This window comes from Melospiza georgiana, chromosome 8, assembly GCF_028018845.1.
Source record: "Melospiza georgiana isolate bMelGeo1 chromosome 8, bMelGeo1.pri, whole genome shotgun sequence".
Taxonomy (NCBI): Eukaryota; Metazoa; Chordata; class Aves; order Passeriformes; family Passerellidae; genus Melospiza; species Melospiza georgiana.
Genome location: NC_080437.1, coordinates 29,793,456 through 29,799,705, shown reverse-complemented (window position 1 = coordinate 29,799,705; position 6,250 = coordinate 29,793,456).

Below are 6,250 nucleotides of genomic sequence, written 5' to 3'. Positions count from 1 at the left end.
TATCCCAGGGCTTTTTGCAAACAAGTGGGAGATTGAGCACCCATACTCTATTTGAATGTTATTTTCCACCCAAAAGCTGATAAAAGACTTAAAAGTACTTGTTACAGTCCCAGAATGAAGCTGGGGCAGAACGTGAAGTACACAGGAGACAGAATTGCTCTCCTGGGAGGAAGAAAGGTGTGACTCATTTGCTGAGCAGGAGGATCCTTCCCTGCACACCTTGTGCAGGCTCAGCTCCTTCCTGCCAGGCTGAAACACTCATCCCCACAAAATCCCCTCCAACAACCAAACCACTGTCCATTAAAATAACTGCCCTGATCATAACAGCCCTAGGAGTTTCAAAAATAGCCCAAACACTCATCCTTACAAAACAAACCCCTCTCTCAAACTTCTCCACATCCCTAGGATACTTTAACCCTTTAATTCTCCACCTAAGCATAACCAACTTGCTCAAAGGAGAACAAAACATTGCCTCCCACCTAACTGACCTCTCCTGATGCAAAATACTAGGCCCAGAAGGACGAGCCAAGCTGCACCTAACAGCAACCAAAAACTAATAACAACAAAGCAGAGAGCTCCTGAGAAGGGCTCTCCTGCTGAAAAACAGAGTGTGGAAAGCAGAGGACAGCAAAGCAGATGAAGCTGCCAGCATCACAGCTGGGCTCAGGGGAGCTTAAGGAAGCAGCATGGAAGGGAATCCTTGTCCTGTGAGAGCAAAAAAAAGCCCAGAGATAACATGGGATGGCCTAAAACACAACTTCAGTAGGGACAGCTCCTACAGCTCTACAGTCTGCCTTCCCCAGCAAACACTGAGCTGCTGACCCTGCTGCCCTGGTGGTGGAGGAGACTCTGTCTGGGGCCAGATTTAACCCAGCACAACAAAGAGAGCCCAGAAACGCATCGGGGACAGTGAGACAGGAGCTGGAGATGGGTGCTGGCACCAGAGCCCCCACACAGGAGGCAGGAAGCGTTCATGGATCCATTCCCCTGCTGAGGGCTGCTGTCCTCAGGAAAGGCCAAGCCTGTTTGTGCCTGCCAGGAGAATGGACCTGCTTTGAGGACAAGCAGAGGTCTGAGCAAAGCCTCCCACCAGAAATCTGAGCTTGAAGACAGAGAGGAGCAGTAAGAAATGTCACACATCCCACGTGTGGGTAGCCTTGTTTCTGCAGTCAGATCAACCAGTAGAAACCCACTGATTTCAGCAAAATCATGGTTTTGCAAACACTGAGAATGAATAGAAATTTGTGCTCTAAAAATATAAAAACATATATATATATAAAAATGCAAACTGACAATTTTTATTACTCAGAGGCAATAAAGTTATATTTCAAGCATAAGAAATGACAATTTATCAAAGTCCCAACCCCAGCTGGAGAATTCGTGACTTGTGGAATACAAACAGTAAAATCCTTAATGAGACAAGTTCCACAGCCAGAGCTGCTGCTGCAGAAACACCCTGAGCAGCCACACTTACCCAATTAGTGATCTGGCAGGAAAGTGAGCACATTCCCCCATTCAGCTCTACAGAAGAAAAATAAATATTTAATGTATGTAAACTCAGCCACTGCCTGATCATTAAACATTACCCTAAAGAAACAGGAATATCTTATACACTCACACACATTTTTTTACAGCTTTTCTCCACATCTCTGTGAAGATTAAAGAAATTTTGTAGGTTTTAAATTAAGAGCGCCAAGTTTTCATGAAGTAGCTCTGTGTGGTTATTGTGATGCAAATAATTATACATAAAATATAATTTATGAGTGAGGAAAAAAAAATTCGCTTGTGATGAAAACCCCTGCATTTCCTACAGGGTTTTCTGAGGAGCTGGGAAAAATATTCTCCTTTTCAGAGGAAAAGGAATATTTCCCTCGCACTGTGTCAGCCCTACAGCTAAGGAAGGAGACAGCATGGGCAGAGGTGGGTCAGGACAGCATGGAGCCAGGTCAGGCAGGGCTGGGCAGCTCTGCCCACCCCCAGCCAGCAGGGCTGCCCCTTCCCCACGGGGTGTGAGCCTGCAAGCTGTGCCCAAACGCTGCACATCTCATTAAATGTTCCACAGCTCCCCAGAGCTGCTGATCTGCGTGTCAGCTCTGCTCCTCGGGAAAGAGAGGCTGCATCATTAGTGGCTTTCTGCTACAGAGAGGGAAAAAAAGTCAGCACAGGCGTGACTCAAAGCGCTGAAGTTTTCAGGACACCGGCTTTTCACATGGAGAATGAAAAATGTGTTCCCGGTGAAACAATAAGAGACATAAAGAAATGGCATCAAGAGGTCAGCATATACTCCTGAGGTGGCTCCAACAACCACCCACTCTCACTGTGCACCTTCAGAGCCACCCTCCCACCAGCTCTGCAGGACTGGACTGCCATGAACATCCTCTGCCTGCAGATGCTGTCACACCAAAGCCTAAACCCCAACCATTCTGTGCAGACAAAATCAAAACAGAGCTTGATGTTTTAATTTTTAATTATTAGAATTTTTAATATTTTAATATTTTAATATTGATTTTCAATATTTTTGAATTAATGTTATCTTCAATTATTGCCAAATTTCAAACAGAATTCTTTCTCCTATATCAGGGTGTCCATGGCACCATCTACTCCCACCCAGCTCAGAGAGCCAGGGCAGCCACCCACAGCCCAGAGCAAAACTGCTCATCCCTGCAGCAGCCACAGCCCCTTCCTGACAGCCCCAGGAGGGTTTGCTACTTTTTGTTTCATCCAGAGCACGATGAGCTTTTGATTAATCATATGGTGATTAATTACTAGCACTGTTTCCGGTGTGGATCCAGCATAGCAATCAGCTCCTCCCAGCAGCATTCCCAAGCTCTGGAGGTGGGGATTACCTGTCACTGGCTGCACAGGGATCCCTCTGCACATTCCTCATGTGCTTGGGTTCTGTTCCTGGAGCTCTTGCATGGAAGAGGCAAAAATCATCCCACTGAAGCATCAGCACCCTGCAGTCAGCACCACGCAACAAGAGATATTTTTAACACCTTTTAAAATATAACTGTAACTTTTCACCAATGTTATTGAATCAAGAGGCTGACCCAACAACATTTGTTATAAATAGTAAATAATAAATACATATAATATATATAAATAAATAATATATATATTATAAATAATAAATATATGTGACCAGACAATGTATTTTCAAAGCAAACTTTTCTTACATACACAAATATCTATTATAGATAAAAATATTTCATGTAGTTGAGCAGAGGCCTATATGGGTGAAGACAAAAATAAAATTATGTCCAACTTAGACATGCAATATGTGGGACATACTGCTTTTACCTGAGGCTCAGCTATAGAAAAATTCCCATTTTTCAGCTACAGAAAAATTCCCTCTGCACAGGCAGAGGGTAACAGGCCCATCCTTCCAAGGATCACTGGAGTGACAGCTCCAGAAAGGACAGATGTTTGTCCCTACATAAGCCCACCTGTGTCAGGTCACACCCAAGACCATCAAACCCAATAAATTACCTTTGGCCATCCTCCAATAAGTAATCAAAACAAAGAACCAGCACAGAGAAATTAGGGAGTGATTAAAGTACTGTCCCAGTCTCCAGTAGCTTGTGGCTCAGACCAACTCAGCCAGAGAAGGTTTAACAGCGTTCAGGTAGAGAACCTGCAATTGTAACTCTGCCTTTTATGGGTTTCTGACAGTTGCTTAAATCCCAAATGTTCTTTCTAATTAGCATGTCCATAAATATGCATGATCCATCTACACTCCTGCCTTGTCTGGGGCCTTGGGAGTGGCAGAGTGCAGGGTGTCTTCTCCCATTAATAGGAAGTTACCTTTTTTGTGAATTATCTGTTAGAAACAATTCTCTTTTTTAGTGCTGAAAACAAAACCCAAAATGGAGGTTAACTACAAACCTATGAAATCTATTGTCTGATTGACATTTTAAGAAAACCACTGCTTTTTACTTCACTTATGCTCTTTTCCAGGCTTAGGACTGCAGAGCTGGAGACCCTGCATCAGCACAAAGCTTTAAATTTTTATTTTATTTGTAGGCAAAGCATCGTTGAGCCTTACACAGAGACACTTTCCCAGCGTATCTCCGCCTGCTCACTCGGTGCCATTTCCCCAAGATCTGATACAGTGTTTGAGCAGAGACATTGCCAGAGTAATTTTAGAAGTTTCCCTGGTAACCACTGCTGACATCTCTAACTCAAAATTTAAGAGTACAGCTCTCTGCAGCACCCTTCCATGGCAAAGTGCCTCGCATCAGCTCAGCTCAGGAACCTGGCAAGCGACAATTCAATTCCTTCTGCTGTTCACAGAGTTAAGGTACGTGCCCACAGACATTCCCCTCACTCAGAGAAAGCTGCCCCCACCTTCCCCAGGCTGCAGAGAGGGAAAAGGCACAGATGAAACCCTCACAAAGTGGTTCAAAGGAGGGAAAGTGAGGCTGGGAACAGGTAGATGCTGGAGGGAGCTGGTGAGAGGCACCAGGGAAGGGAGGAGCTCAGGAGCAGCAGCATTTAGAAGGCAACAGGAACACCTGAATGTGTTGAGCTGGCAAGAGAGAACTGAAAACAGGTGATTTTAAAGAAATGAAGAAAACCATGAAAAAAGGGGAAATGGTATTTCTTTAGTCAGTCATTCAGTGTATTGTCTGGAGGACGCTCACCTTCCTCTCCAGGTCTGGGAGGGAGGTAAAAGGAAAAGAGGGTCACTGTGAAGGTAATACCTTTAATGAACAGCACTGCCATGCCATGCCAGACCCTGCAGTCCCTTTCTGTGCCCCTGGGAGCTTTCCCCACTCCTGTCCATCCCAGAGGCTCCTCCTGCCCCGGTGCCCCTGCCCTGGGATTGCTCTGGCTCTGAGCTTATCCATCATCTCATGCTTTGGAATTCTGGTCCACAGCAGGCTCCTGCTGTTACAGGATCCTAGGTCAGGGTGAGACAAAGAGAAGGATGAATACCAAGAGACATGAATAAAGAACCAGGGGAAAAATCACTTTGAATAGAGAATATTGCCTTGTCTTCATTCTCCCATTTTCCCAGGTACATGAGTGCATATTGGAAGAAATCTCTAGGAATATATTTTCCCCCCCACACATCTTACTGCTTTTGTTGTAACTCCTCAGGGACTGGAGTGCTGTAATTCAGCACAGGAGATTTCTTGGGCACCACTCATCACTCTGGGCCCCATCTTTCCTCCCATCCTTCATCTCCCACGTTTCAGTTTCTTTGACATAGAACCTCTCCCTCTGTTTGTGTATTGCTTATCACAAATGAAGTCCAGTTTCTTGTTTTGGAGCTGACAATGAAGGGAAAGAAAAAACAGTAAATAATACAGCTAAGGGCAGGATAATTTAAGAAAATGCTGGAGAACCCCTGTTGATTAACCTGCATTGTACAGGAAACCTAGGGAGTGTGGTGCTCATTAAGGTGTAAGGAAAAATAGACAATACAAAGGGATAGAGGAAAGGAGAAATCTAGCTGTTTGGGCCCTTGCTACAGCAAAAACAGCAAAAAACTCTTAAAAGTCAAACCACAGTGCCAATCAAGGACAGAGGAAAAAAAAAAAAAAAAAAAGAAAAGAAACAACAAAAAATAAAGAATGTGTATAGAAACAGTAGAGTGGGGTGAAGTAGAGACCAGAGAGCTCTAACCCATTATAAACAGAAAATGCTGAGGTAGGGAACTAACACTGCCACCACAGAGGTCACCAGGAAACTGCTGGGAGAGGGGAAGGAGGAGTGAGGGGGCATCCCTGAGACAGAATTCACCCTGAAAGGGTCAGAAATAGCTCCTGCCAAAGCAGGTTAGCTATAATTAGTGCATGGGAACAGACAGTAAAAGGATTGTGATGCTAATGTCCGGGATTTTCGAGGTATTCAGAAAGGTTTTTGTTCTGCACCACTTGGAGCCCCTCATTGTCTTTGCACCCCGGGTTATTGATGGTTTCAAGCACAATTTGAATGCAGAAGGAACACAGAGCTGATCATCTCTGGCTGCTGTGGCTGAGCTCAGCAGCCCTTCAGAGACAAGCAGGCAGTGTCTCCACGGATGAACATTTCCCCTCTAAAATCTCTGAGCCATCTACCACAGCCCCAAGCTTGCAGCATTCCCCCAGAATCCTTTAACATGTTTTTTCTTAGATGACTAGATGTGAAAATGTGCTTTCCACTCTTATTATTACATTGCTGTGCCTTCTTTCCCTCCTCTTCTTTATTTTCTAACTGCTTTAACATGGTTGAGAACAAGCAGTGCATGAGAGTGCAACTTGCA